Here is a 14,514-nt window from a genome sequence, read left to right as displayed (position 1 = left end):
GGAGTACTGTGTGCAGTTCTGGAGGCCACACTTCAAGAAGGACGTAGATAAAATTGAAAGGGTACAGAGGAGAGTGACGAGGATGATCTGGGGGCAAGGGACCAAGCCCTATGAAGATAGGTTGAGGGACTTGGGAATGTTCAGCCTGGAGAAAAGGAGGTTGAGAGGGGACATGATAGCCCTCTTTAAGTATTTGAAACTTGAAGGAGGGCAGGATGCTGTTTCCGTTGGCTGCAGAGGAAAGGACTCACAGTAATGGGTTTAAACTACAAGTACAACAATATAGGCTAGATATCAGGAAAAAAACTTTTCACAGTCAGAGTAGTTCAGCAGTGGAATAGCCTGCCTAAGGAAGTGTTGAACTCCCCCTCACTGGAAGTCTTCAAGCAAAGGTTGGATACACACTTTTCTTGGATGCTTTAGGATGCTTAGGGCTGATCCTGCATTGAGCAGGGGGTTGGTCTAGATGGCCTGTATGCCCCCTTCCAACTCTATGATTCTAAGCCCCTAAGGGGATAAGGGCTTCCTAGAAGTGAGGGGCAGAATGCTATCACAGCTAAAGCCCTGCACTAGCCCATACCTGTATTCATCACAAAGGTGTGTTTATACCATACATGCACCAGGTAATCAATCTGAAAAGAAAGAGACCTTCTGTAATCAAATACAGAGCTGATTTCTTTCCGTTGATGCCTGGAACTCAGTCTACCATCCTGCCTGTAATAATACCATGAAAGTTACAATTTCCTCTGGAAATAAGGAAATGGAGAAACAAGCTTCTAATGTGTGTTGTATGAAAGGAGAGGTTAGCACTCCCCTTGATAAGGATGGAAGAGGTCCCAGTGGCCTGAACAACACGCATATGGTTAAGCTTCTAATTGTGTATTCTGCAAGTGCTGCAGAATGGTTGGCTTGGATTCCGTGAAGCACTTCTCTAGAGCAGACCTCCTCAACCAGGGTTTTGTGAAGCCCTGAGGTTTCTTGATGGCCCTGGAAGGGATTCCCAAATGGGTGGAAGTTAATTAATATTTAATATATTTTTAAAATTTGTTTAACATTTATTGAGTGATATGACCATATATGGTTGTGTCAACTTACTCCCCACTTCCAAAATAGCCAATGATGGGCCTGGATGGGGGTGGGAAGGGCATGTACAAAGCTATGCTTCCCAATTATTACACCACTTCTGGGGTTTCTCAAAGCCTGAAGAATGTTTTAGGGGTTTTAGGGGTTTCTCAATTATAAAAAATCCACTGGAAGGATTTCCACACATGGAGCACAACAGTGTTATCTTCTGCCTCTACATGTAGATCTACTGTCTCCTGTTTGAGTTTCCCAAAACTCTAGAGTCATCAAAGCCTGGAGACTAATTAGTTTTTAATTTCCCCAGTAGGTCTATAACTTCATCATTGGTCACCTGAATTTGGCCCAGTTCTTCTTACCTCCTTCCTGAAAAGATTGGCTGTGACATATCCCATATTTTCTATAGTACACACAGATGCAAAACATTTATTGAGTTTCTCTGCCATCTCCCCATCTTCCTTTAGCAATCCCTTTATCCTTTGGTCATCCAAAGGCCTAAATTTCTCTGACTCATTTCCTGCTCCAGATAAATATTTGGAAGATAAAAATTCTCTCTCTGACACACAGTCAAAGAGTCAAAATGTAGAGGGGAAAGGGAGAAGGAAAGAGAAAAACAAGAAGCAAAGGGAAAGGTGGAAAAAGTAAGGAAAACATCCCCCCACCACCGATACTTCTCCTCTCCCTCCCAGTCAGGGCCTGAAGTCTGCTACAAGAGTGATGATTGCTGGCTTTCCTCTCTTTTTTGGGAGGGGAGGGAATGGCGTGAAATGAACAAGGCACAAATAAACCCACATCCCAAATTAGCAAAAGCCTATAAATACCACCTTCTGCCTCCACCAGAGAACTGAAGAGAAACCTAATTAAGCTTTAATCTGCTGTCTAGACAGATCTGGGCCCATCCTGTCACAAATGCCAGAACCTCAAGATCTGGCGATTGTTTGCTGTTCTTCAGATGCCCCTCCTTGGCTGTTGCTAATATCACCTATTATTCTTAGGGTTGATGAACATGTTGTTCCATCACTTCAGGGTGGAGGATGACAGGATAACAGATCCCCTGACAACTGGACTGAGAACCAAAGTAGCCCTCAGAAACATAGAATCATAGAATCATAGAATCATAGAGTTGGAAGGGGCCATACAGGCCATCTAGTCCAACCCCCTGCTCAACGCAGGATTAGCCCTAAGCATCCTAAAGCATCCAAGAAAAGTGTGTATCCAACCTTTGCTTGAAGACTGCCAGTGAGGGGGAGCTCACCACCTACTTAGGCAGCCTATTCCACTGCTGAACTACTCTGACTGTGAATTTTTTTCCTGATATCTAGCCTATATCGTTGTAATTGAAGTTTAAACCCATTACTGCATGTCCTCTCCTCTGCAGCCAGCAGAAACAGCATCCTGCCCTCCTCCAAGTGACAACCTTTCAAATACTTAAAGAGGGCTATCATGTCCCCTCTCAACCTCCTTTTCTCCAGGCTGAACATTCTGGCTAACTTCTATTGGAAGCAGAGCATAGAGCCAAAAGGAGCTCAAGAAAGCAAGGGGCCACCAGGCAGTGGGAGGGGATAGTTGCCCAGGGACTAAGGGAATGTGACCAGGGATGTGCCTCAGGAAGAAGGAAGGCAATGTGAATGACAGGATGAGGGAAGGGAAGAGGGGAAAATGGTGTGAATCTTGAAGTTATTCAACCAGTAATCTAAATGCATTTGAGAAGTTCAGTGTATCAGTGCTTCATGTGCAGATGCTGGTGTCTAAAGTATTATAGGCCTGGTTTACGCATGCCAGAGAATGATGAGGTAGAATGTTGAGGTGCAGAACTTTGGAATGTGGGGTGGATTCCAGCTTTAAATGTTCCTGCATTTTAACACACACACACACACCCTTCATGCTAGGGTTGCTAAATGGCAGAAGTCTGGGTTGCATGGGGGAATTGTAGAGTTAGTAGAATTGTGAGATCACTGTTGGGAAAAATTGAAGTAAGAACAGTCCTCTCTGGGAATTGTTGAAAGCTCCATGGTGAAACCACCACCCAAAGTGCGGCCTCCTCAGGCACCACCCCCAAATCTCCATGAATTTCCCAAGCCAGAGCGAGTGACCCTGGCCTGGGGTGAGGATGGCGAGATCCAATCCCTGCAAAAGGGTTGCTCTTCCTGTTCTGTATTCCTGCAGATGCTGAGCTTGTGGTTCTAAAAGGCCTGCAGAAATGGGGTCAGTTGAACCTCCTGGGGGAATTTAGAATCCCAGCCTGTGGAAGGGTAGGAAATGGGGGAGGGGCAAAGGAATCCCCACATTTGGCAGGGGTTTGACAGCCTTGCTCCCAAATCTATAGGAATTCCTCAAGCAGGACTTAGCAACTCAACTTCTAGGGCCTTTACGCACGGGGATCTTTGTTGCAAATTGTTTGCGGAATGAAAAATCGCCATTTAAAATAGTGGAATTCGTCGTTATGCATACCTGCCTTTGTAGTGGAATCAGTTGCGTTTTTTAGCGTTTCCCACAGGCTTCCGGTCTCGGCAGAAATCGCTAGAAAGGAAGCGCTATTGCCAAGCTCGTCCCACCCCTGGCCGTCAAGCAGCCAATGGGCAGCCGTTAGCATGCTCCCAAACAGCCCCTTTCCCTTTAAGAAAGGTTTTTTTTAAAAAAAAAACAGACCCATAGCAACGAATCTAGGTAGATTTGTTGCAACGGAGAGACCCATCCAGCTGCCTAATGTGAGCTGTCGTTTGATTGTATGATCGTTGGTACGCTGCCTCGAGTGATAAAAAAAAAATCCCCCCCCCTCCCACGGGCCCGATTTTCGGCTGAATTAATGTGTAAAAAATAAAGGGACTTTATTTCAGCAAACGGGCTTTTATGTGGTTTGTGCTTAGTGACTAAAGGTGAAGGACTGAAGCCAGGGAAGCCTCTAAACAGAAAGAGGCTCGCTGGTGCGTTTATCCCCGCTCGCTCGGAGAAAAAAAAATGGCGATCGCTTCGCCGGAAGTTTGGAGGACAGGCTCAGGAGGAGGGACTTTGAAGAACCCGCAACAATGGTAACGCACAGGTCTTTAGCGCTAGTGTTGCAGATTGGTTGCAGGAGTGTATCGCTATCCGGAGGGTGAATCCACTTTTCTGGATTCTCCTAAAAGCGCTACAACTAAGCGCTTTTTGCTGATTGGTTTCAGGAGTGTTGCAGATTGTCTGCGACGTCGTGCGTTAAGGCAAATTAGTAGCGTTTTCAATTAGCAACCATTGTGCTATTTTGAAGCCGTGCGAAATGGCCCCTAGAGTCCTGGGCAGAGTCTGCACTTACTTTCTTTATTCCATTGTCAATCCTGTTGAATTCAGATCACTTTGAACTCGGGTCTTCCCCTCCCCCCCTTCCTCATTGAAACAGGAAAGTCTTCTGCACATGATTAGGGAGGCTCAGAAGGTGGGGGGGAGCCAAGCCTCTTTCTTTCTTTTCTTGAAGGGGGGGGTGGAGTGAGGAGCCAGGCAGGGAGCCACTTTCTTTTCTTGGAGGGGAGGAGGAGAGGATCGAAAAAGGCAGAGGTGGGAGGGAAAATCCAGGACCGACAGAAGTTGAGAGAAATTAGGGGCTTCTCCTTTAAGGCAAGCGTCTCACATGACCAGGTGTAGCCTATCAGAGGTTCTTTCCCAAATGGATATTGAGGATTAACAGCACTCTGAGATATTGCACAATAAAGGTAGGGTCACTCCGGATCAATCTTTCTTGCTGCAGAAGGAAAATTTAAATCGCCCAAAATCCAAACGGAAATTGCATTCTGTGTAGAAGAATCGATCTGGGGTTGGAATAAAAGCTCCATGCAGTTTACACCCTGTTTTCATTCCCCCCCCCCCCCCAGAAGGGAAAGAGACATACCTGGTTCAGTCTGCGAAACATTTCTTTATTTTTTAGCTGCCTTGGTGTTGTTTGGGAGCAGAATGTGGAAATCCACATGACTAAACAGAAATGGGCTGAGAGCAAACCAGTGAGTTTCATGACAGAGAGAGGATCTGAATCCGGTTTCCCAGAGCCTGACACTCTAGCCATTATACCACACTGGCTCAAACACTTCTTCTAGTGTTGTGGTGTTTTCTGTGTGGTAGGTATTAAGCCTGCGGGTTCAGTGAACACAGACTCCAATTCTTCAGAACAGCTCTTCTTATTTAGCAAGTCCAGCAACAAATTTCAAATACTAAACAGAGAAAATCAGGCAAGGTCATGCACCTTTATACCTTTCAGGCAGCCAGCTGCTGCCTCTGATTGGTCTAGGCAAAGCAATTTGATTGGCTCTAAGCAGAGCTATCTGGTTGGACCTTAACAGGTTCCTTTGATTGGTTAGTTCTTTGGCTGGCAGAAGCCCTCATTTGCATCAGTGGTCAAATGCCCACAGACATAACACCCCTCCCCCCCTAAGATAGGCACCCACCAAGTTACAGACAAAGTCCCCCAGGTATTTGGGTGCAGTCCATTGCCTGGTGGAGCACCTCAGTTCAGGAGCGGCTGGCGAAGGCATCATAATTGCCTCTTCTTGTGGTAATGCTGGAGGTGGTGTGGCCGGTGTCTCTGGTGTCTCCTGGAGTGTCTGCACCTCTGGTGCTGGTTCCGGGTTGCTACCCATGGGGCTGTCATCTGGCTCGCTGTCATCAGGCTCAGCCGGTGCATTAGTGAGTTGAGGTGGGGCCATGTTGGGGGCAGGAAGGTGGTCTCGCAGCTGGTCGATGTGGCGATGTAGCAAGTTTCCACCCTCGGTCTGTACCTCATATGACACCGGTTTTTCATAGAATCATAGCCGGAATCCAGCGGGGACCCCCTGCATAGTTGCGGATGTAGACCTCGGCTCCATTGTGAAGAAGCGCAGTGTCACACCCCCACTGCTGCCTCCCGGCTCCCCGGAGTTGCCGGAGCAACCAGGGTCAACAGCCCGGCCAGATCTGAGTGATGAGATGGACCCGGGGGAGGGATGTTCCTGGCAGCTGGCAGATAACAGACCTCAACAGGAGTCTACCTCAGACTCAGATTCAGAGGAAGTGGCTGTACATCTCAGATGAAGCCAAAGGGTGGGGCTGACAGAACGCAGAAGGAGCCAGAGATTGCAGGTGAGCTGTCAGAAGCGTTGGGGTTCAGCTGGACTCACGCCGGGAGAGGAGGGCTGAGTCATCCTGCAGGTGCAGCTCATTAGATGGGCTGCATTTAGGGAGACAGAAACAGCTAGCTAGCGTGGAAGCAATTTATGCAACTACCCCCTGGACCGGCTCTGCTATCGTGACCTGCTGCTTAATCCTTGACCCCCTGGCTTCGGACCTGACGACAGCTTTCGGTAAAGTGCTTTGGCTTGGTTACTCTTGGATTTTCTGGACTCAGACCTTTGGACTGTTTGACTACTCTCTGCCTGGCTCTACGTTGTTCTTATTAGCTCCCGGTGACTTGGACTGAACGTTATCTCCATCTGGGCTGGCCGCCCAGGCCTCACCGAGGCAGCTGCTACCGGGTTCACAAGATGATCTCTCGACCAGGAGGCTGGGTCATGATGAGGTCTGGGTTCAAAAGGTCAAGGGTAGAATTAAGGCAGCATCCCATTAAGAGTTAAGCTGGGCTTTGGCCTGTGGCCAAAGATGGAGTGCTGTGCTGGTGGAACAGCCACTCCACTAGCCTCCGATGCCAGCTTCCATGCACTATCCTTTTGAGTGCATCTTTGGTTGATCGCACCATCCGTATAACATGTCCATTGGTGGACGGATGGAACGGGATCGAATTAACGTTCTGGATCAGCAGGCTCATTATGAAGACAAAGAATTCCTCAGAGACAAACTGTGCTCCGTTGTCCGATACTAGCGTGTCTGGAAGTCTGTGTGTTGCAGAAAGTGAACTCAGGATTTTGGAAGTCATCGAGGACATGGGAGACACTTCGAGCCACTTTGAGCATGAGTCCACGACTAACAGGAATGTTTGACCCTGGAAAGGGCCGGCAAAATCCAGGTGAACACATGACCATGGGGTTTTCATTGACTCCCATGCCTGTATTGGAGCCTGCGTCACCTCTGGGTAATTTTCCTGGCTTGTGCCGCAGCGCTTGACCCAGTTCTCTATGTCCTTGTCGATGCCCGGCCACCACACATAGCTGCGTGCCAGAGCCTTCACATGGACAATTCTGGTGTGGCTGATGTGCAAAGCTGTCAGCACCCGAGACTGCAGTTTAGGGGGCACCACTATGTGATTCCCCCACAATAGGCAGCCCTTGTGGGCTGTTCATGCTGCCTTGTGCTGAATGGGTCCAAAACAGCCGAAAGCTTGTCCATCGGCCACCCCATCCACACCCAGTTCAAGACATGGCTGACAATTTTGTCCCAGACAGATGCGGCGGCAACATTATCAACATAAAGGGGAGGATCAAGTAGCTCCTTCAGCAGCAGCATGCAATGTGCAGGTGAGGGGTCATCATCGATCCCTGGGAGTGGCAGGTGACTGAGGGAATCAGCGTGGCCCAGCGTGAACCTGTATCCGTTGAAGAAGATAGACCACTTCAGCATCCTAGGCAACAGGATTTGAGGCGTCTGCTTATCTGGGGTGAAGAGCCCTAGTAGCAGCTTATAGTCCTTAAAGAAAAGGAACAGCCTGTCAAACAAAAAGTCATGGCATTTTTTCATGCAGCCACGATGGCCAGGGCCTCATTGTCGATCTGCACATAGTTGTGCTCAGGAGCCGATAATGTTTGGGAATAGAAGGCGATGGGTGCTTCCCGGCCGTCAGGGTACCAATGATTCAGAACGGCTCTGATGCCATAGGGTGAGGCATTGCATGCCAAGGTCAGCGGCAGGGCCTACTAGTAATGCGCCAAGACTCTGTCCGACAATAGCAGGTGTTTGATGGCCTCGAACTTAGCTTGGTGTTGCCTGATCCAGGACCACTGCTTGCTTTTGTCTAGCAAACGGTGCAGTGGTTCTGCCACGGACTCCTTTTTCAGCAGAAATGCATGATAAATGTTCGGGAGGCCAAGGAAAGCCTGTAGCTCAGTCCTTGAATGAAATGTAGGAACTTGCTTGATTGCCTGGACCTTGGACGGTGTGGGGTGGATACCTGACACTTCCATGAGGAACCCCAGGAATTCAACTGCAGGAACACCCAGTTGACATTTCTCCTTCTTGACTTGGAGACCTGCACCATGGAACTTGGACAGGACAGACCAGATCCAGGAAGCTAGCTCTTTTTCCGACGACCCGCAGATCAGCACATTATCAAAATATGGAACCACCTTGGGTAGCCCTCACAGGAGGTCCTCCATTACATTTTGGAAAATGCCAGGGGCAGTGCTGACCCTGAACTGTAACCACTTGACCCGGAATGTACCCCGACTCATCACAATAGTTTGTGCTTCTATGGCAGTCTCACTGACTGACCAAGGGACCAAGCCCTATGAAGATAGGTTGAGGGACTTGGGAATGTTCAGCCTGGAGAAAAGGAGGTTGAGGGGGGGACATGATAGCCCTCTTTAAGTATTTGAAAGGTTGTCACTTGGAGGAGGGCAGGATGCTGTTTCTGCTGGCTGCAGAGGAGAGGACACGCAGTAATCGGTTTAAACTTCAAGTACAACGATATAGGCTAGATATCAGGAAAAAGTTTTTCACAGTCAGAGTAGTTCAGCAGTGGAATAGGCTGCCTAAGGAGGTGGTGAGCTCCCCTCACTGGCAGTCTTCAAGCAAAGGTTGGATACACACTTTTCTTGGATGCTTTAGGATGCTTAGGGCTAATCCTGCGTTGAGCAGGGGGTTGGACTAGATGGCCTGTATGGCCCCTTCCAACTCTATGATTCTATGATTCTATGATTCTATGTGTGAGCCTGGCAAACAGCCTTGGTGCTGGCGGCGGCCACCTTGTCCGTGAGTGCCTAATCGAGGGCTTTCTGGTGAGAACAAGCACCTTTGAGTTCACTCATCTCGCAGGCCACTCACAAGATGATCTCTCGGCATCCATTTGATGTTCCCAAATGCGCAGTGGTGAGTGGCCAGTTGCAGTGCTGCCACAAACTCTAAACATGAGCAGGCAGTGTGATGCAGTGGTAAAAAAGGCAAATGCCATTTTGGGCTGTATCAACAGGGGCATCACATCAAAATCACAAGATGTCATAGTCCCATTGTATACGGCACTGGTCAGACTACACCTGGAGTACTGTGTGCAGTTCTGGAGGCCTCACTTCAAGAAGGATGTAGATAAAATTGAAAGGGTACAGAGGAGAGTGACGAGGATGATCTGGGGCCAAGGGACCAAGCCCTATGAAGATAGGTTGAGGGACTTGGGAATGTTCAGCCTGGAGAAAAGGAGGTTGAGTGGGGACATGATAGCCCTCTTTAAGTATTTGAAAGGTTGTCACTTGGAGGAGGGCAGGATACTGTTTCCGTTGGCTGCAGAGGAGAGGACACGCAGTAATGGGTTTAAACTTCAAGTACAACAATATAGGCTAGATATCAGGAAAAAGTTTTTCACAGTCAGAGTAGTTAAGCAGTGGAATAGGCTGCCTAAGGAGGTGGTGAGCACCCCCTCACTGGAAGTCTTCAAGCAAAGGTTGGATACACACTTTCCTTAGATGCTTTAGGATGCTTAGGGCTGATCCTGCGTTGAGCAGGGGGTTGGACTAGATGGCCTGTATGGCCCCTTCCAACTCATGATTCTATGAAACTCAGTGACAGATTCTTCCTCCAGCTGGCTTCAGCAGTAGAAGGTGTCACAACAGGCAATCTCTGCCAGCTGAGGGTCAAAATGGTCTTGGAGCTTCTTGTCTATTGTGGCCTCTCTGGGTCTGATTGGAGCAAGCAGGTCCTGGGCGAGGGCAAACGTTGACATTCCACATATTCTGAGGAGCGTGCTGCCCTTTTTTGCAGGATCAATGATGTTGTTGGCTTCAAAGAAGCACTACAATCTGGCAGCATAGGACTCCCTGTCCTCAGCATCATCACCCTAAGAAGGGTTTGAATTTTGGCGTGCTTGTGATTGGCTGGCAGTTGGTGCTGAAGCTGTGACCAATCAGTGGCTGGTCCCTTGTCAGCGGGCACTGGGCACAGCTGGGGTAGGTCTACCGGTGGCTTTGTGTGGACCATCGCTTCCCAGGGCAGGCTGCCTAGGATAGTGATCCCATCCTCGTGGCCAGTATAAGTCTACGGGTTCAGTGAACACAGACTCCAATTCTTCAGAACAGCTCTTTTTATTTAGCAACTCCAGCAACAAACTCCAAATACTGGACAGAGAAAAACAGGCAAGCTCATGCGCTTTTATACCTTTCAGGCAGCCCACTGCTGCCTCTGATTGGCCCTAAGCAGAGCAATCGTGTTGGCTCTAAGCAGAGCCATCTGGTTGGACCTTAACAGGTTCCTTTGATTGGTTAGTTCCTTGGCTGGCAGAAGCCCTCAGACATAACAGTAGGCAAAAGGGGTATTTGATTGACTGCATTATTAAATTCTGTTTGCAGCCCTCTGAGGGTCCATTCCACGCAGAGATTATGTGCAAACCCATGGCCACAAATGGGAGCTGGACATGGAGGGGAACAGGCATTAGAAAAGAGAGCTCTCAATATGAAGGAACGCTTCCTCTTGAGGAGGATTTAGAGCACTTGTTTATATGCATGAATCTAGTTTGAAATACAAAGCAAATACTTAATAGGGGGGAAAACCCTTTAATTAGGTGTTGGGGAACTGAAAAGTTATTACACAGAAGCTTTCAGTGTATGTTTGATGACTGAGAGCAGATTATATGAAAACACATTGTCATCATCCTTTAAAGAAAACAAAATAGCTTGGAAACAAGAAAGGTAATCTGTTCTTTGTGTCTTTTTTGTGATTGGTTGTTGTTAATCCCCCCATGAATGAGCCTTATTCATAATTATAGCTCATCCAGAATTCCTCAGTATTGTAAAATAAACTCGTGTTTAATTTCTAAAGAACAAAACTGGCATGGGAGTAGGGCTGGCAGCTCTGAGTTGAGAATTAATTAGAGACTTTGGGGGTGGAGCCCGGAGAGGGGAGAGTGGGAGAGGGGAGGGGAGGGGAGGGGAGGGCACTCCTATAGATATGATGCCTCACAGTCCACCTCCCAAAGCAGCCGTGTCTCCAGGGGACCTGACCCCTGTGGCCTGGGGACCCACGGTAATAGTGGGAGCTCTCTAGGTGACCCCAGAGGCTGGCAGTCCTACAGATGCCTAACTGGCTGCTGACAAACTGATCCTTGATCTTGCCCCCTGAAAGTCTCGTGGGTTCTCTCACTGTCTGAATTCACATAATTTCCCAGAATATTCTGAGTGTGATTCACATGAGAAGTTTTCACCTCTACCAGCCGGAGTCCAGGAGGGGGCAAGAGAGGGGGCGGGACACACATGTAAAATAGACTCCCTGACAATATTATTAAACTAACAATAATCAAGTGATAGTCTGTCTACATTTTCAGATGTTTGCCTTGTTCTCAGTCATCTCCTTTCCAGGCTAAAGATGTTATTTTGTTAGCAGTGGGTCACTTTAGACTTGGCAGGCAACCAAAGTTGAATGAAATTACTTGTGGTTAGTATGACTGTCTAACCCATTTGAATCTAAACACTACCTGTTGGGCAGGCTTTGCCAAGCCAGGGTTTGGTTTATCAACCATGTGTAGTCTTAACTATGTCCTTGTGTAATGTGTGAACACAGATGACCTGGCATATCCCTTCACTTTCTCTTCTTTAGCTATGGAGCTAAGGACAGTGAAACCAATCAATGTTGAGAAAGGGCAAGACTGAAGCATCACTGACTAGCTGACCCCTGGTCCCAAAAACTAGCCACAGAACAAAGTTTTGAGTCCAGGGGCACCTCGGCCAAAAAAGTTTTAGGCAAGGGATAACTTGCACATGGATTTTGTTGGTCTCAACGTGCCCCTGGACTCAAACTTTCTTATACTGCTTCAAACCGTGATCTATGTTCTGTCCCACAGCCCGAGCTGAATGGCTTTCGACAGAGAGTTGACAGACTAAGCCCCTTATAGATAACTTTATTAGGAATCTCTAAGCAGCAGACTGAGCTTTAAGGAATTATTTCCCTGAAACTCACCATAGTTTAAATACCATGGTTCTGTGTGATGTCTGAATCAAGCACATATTTGAGGTGAATCATAAATGGCTCCCCACTTTTTCACTTAGTTGATTGTCGGGAATGTCCCAACTTGCAGCCAAAGATCCTCTCCCCACAGGCAGAGTAGCAGTCTCTCGGGAACAGGGGGCAGCGGCCACAGACCCATACGTCGGAGAGACGAAGGAGGAAAGTGAACAGAAAGGAAACGAAGAACGCCGACAGACTGGTCGCGCCCGGCTCAAAGTGAGGGCAGAACAGATAATGCAGAACAGGTGTACCCGGAAGAACTGGTGGGAGGTTATTGAGGGCTCGGGAGGTGGGGACGAGGAGAGGAAGGATATTTAAATGGGGCAGTCGGCGTCTGTGAGGAGGCGGGGTTCAGCATAGTGAGGAAACTATTCTGAACCCAGGAGTCGTGAATGCAAGTCATTCAACAGGACTCCGTTCTGAGACGCTGCCTATCCTGAGAACTATCTTTCCTGGCCTGGTCTTCAGCTCCCAACATCGTGGCGGAGAAGGAACAAGAAACCCCGGACCCTGACATTGATGAAACTTAAAAAAATACAGGAGGAAATTAAAGCATACTGGTACCCATGGGTTCATGTTACTGACTTCTTCAGACGTAGCACTTTACGGAGCACTTTATATGGCACAATGTCTCATTCCTCTGACCTCTCCTGCTGCTTCCAGGCTGGTTTCTAGGCACTTCATCCTCAAGCAGGTGGGATTCCGAATTTGCACCTAGACAACAAACAGGCATCCATGCCTGTTCTTGGAGAGCACAGGGACACTAAAGATTCTTGCTGCACAACCTTCCAGAGCAAACAAACAAACAAACAAATAAATAAATGATATTTATCTGGGTTTGTTAAAAGCCCATTTATCCACCCAGGTCAGTCCTTGGGATGTATAAAATAACTCGTACCTGAAACAAAAGCCCCTGGCCTTTGTAACACCGTGCCAAATTATATCTGGCTGTTAAAAGCCCCAAACAAACTGAAGAGTCTTACAGGGCAACACTGATCAAATGCCATAGTCTAACTAACATCCCTGTAGAGACATGTGTCATTTCTCATGAAAACTGGGAAACAAGGGATTCTTGGAGTTTCCAGTGAAGACTATAATAATTTGGTTTAGTATACAGGCCTGTCCAGCTTTACATAATGCATTAACCCTCCATGAAAAAATTCCTGCATGTAGAAAGATGGTTTTACATTGAAAATGGATTATGGGAAATCTCAGTCATGTGACACTCCACCCAAGGTGTAAACTATCCATAAGTGAGGTCTGTCAAACAGGAGAGCTCCAACTCCAGATCTTGTTTCTGAAGATACAGAAAGAGATTCCTCTTAATGGCATAAAAATACATGCAGATGAACATGACTCAAGTAGATATGCAAAGAAAATATACACAATAATGCCAATGCACAATTTATGATTTTAACTAGAAATCAAGCCCATTTTATTCTTTAATAAAATGGGCGCCAGGAGCCGGTCTTATCTCGGCCCCGGGAGCAGGCTGACGGCAGCGAGGCCACGCCCAGGGCCGAGAGAAGGCCGGCGGCCGCCCCCCCACCCTCCCCAAAGTCCCCAACGGCGTTCTCCCGGCGTTCTCCCGGAGAAGGCGGCACGGCCCCCCAGAGAACTCACCGCATCGGCTGGCAGTCCAGTCTATGCGGTGATTCCCTGGCTGGGGCAAGCAGCCAATGGGGAGCCGCGCGAAGGCCCGGGATGGACACTCGGAGGGGCTTCGCGGCTCCTGATTGGCCCCTCCGAGTTTTTATCCCAGACAGGGCCCGCCCTAACTCCTCCCACACAGCCCTTACTCCTTTATTCAGTCCGCGGCGCAACGCACCGCAGGGCTGTTTAAAGATAAGAGGACATTGGCAACTTTAGACAGTAGAACATGGTCCTTCTTGCTAAACTTGGCTTTGATCATTTGTAGCTCAGTCCTGCAGTTCAAATTTAGCTATATAATCCTGAATTAAGTTACGCTGACCAGAGAAGGCAGGACAAAGCAGAATAACATGAGGAAGGCCATTAGGAACATCACAAGCGTGCCGGCAAAGTCTCTCTCTTGCTGGAATTTGACAGAACCTGCCATGAGTCATGCTTGAAGGAAAGACTCTGAGTCTTGCCAGGAGTTGTTTCTGAATTCTGCACATGAACTAAAATAAGCTGAATCTGCACAGGCTGAATCTGCACAGATTTTTTATTCCAATTCCAGGTCAATTCAGTCCCTACCATCTACACTGAATGCTATTTCTGTTCTGAATTTGAGTGATTTAAATTTTTCATCTGCAACAAGCATGATTGATCCGGAGTGACCCTACCTTTCCTCCGCATATCCTGGAGTGGATATAGCCCTTG

General features: G+C 48.0%; 1 non-coding gene across 1 annotated transcript; it reads left to right on the top strand.

The window, feature by feature from the left end:
* Positions 1–783: 783 nt before the first annotated feature.
* LOC143824116 (U6atac minor spliceosomal RNA) lies at positions 784–883 on the top strand. The gene has a single exon (XR_013226700.1). It is a non-coding gene; the product is annotated as a U6atac minor spliceosomal RNA (small nuclear RNA).
* Positions 884–14,514: the final 13,631 nt, after the last annotated feature.

Source organism: Paroedura picta, chromosome 14, assembly GCF_049243985.1.
Source record: "Paroedura picta isolate Pp20150507F chromosome 14, Ppicta_v3.0, whole genome shotgun sequence".
Lineage (NCBI taxonomy): Eukaryota > Metazoa > Chordata > Lepidosauria > Squamata > Gekkonidae > Paroedura > Paroedura picta.
This window is presented reverse-complemented; position numbering and strand designations above follow the sequence as displayed.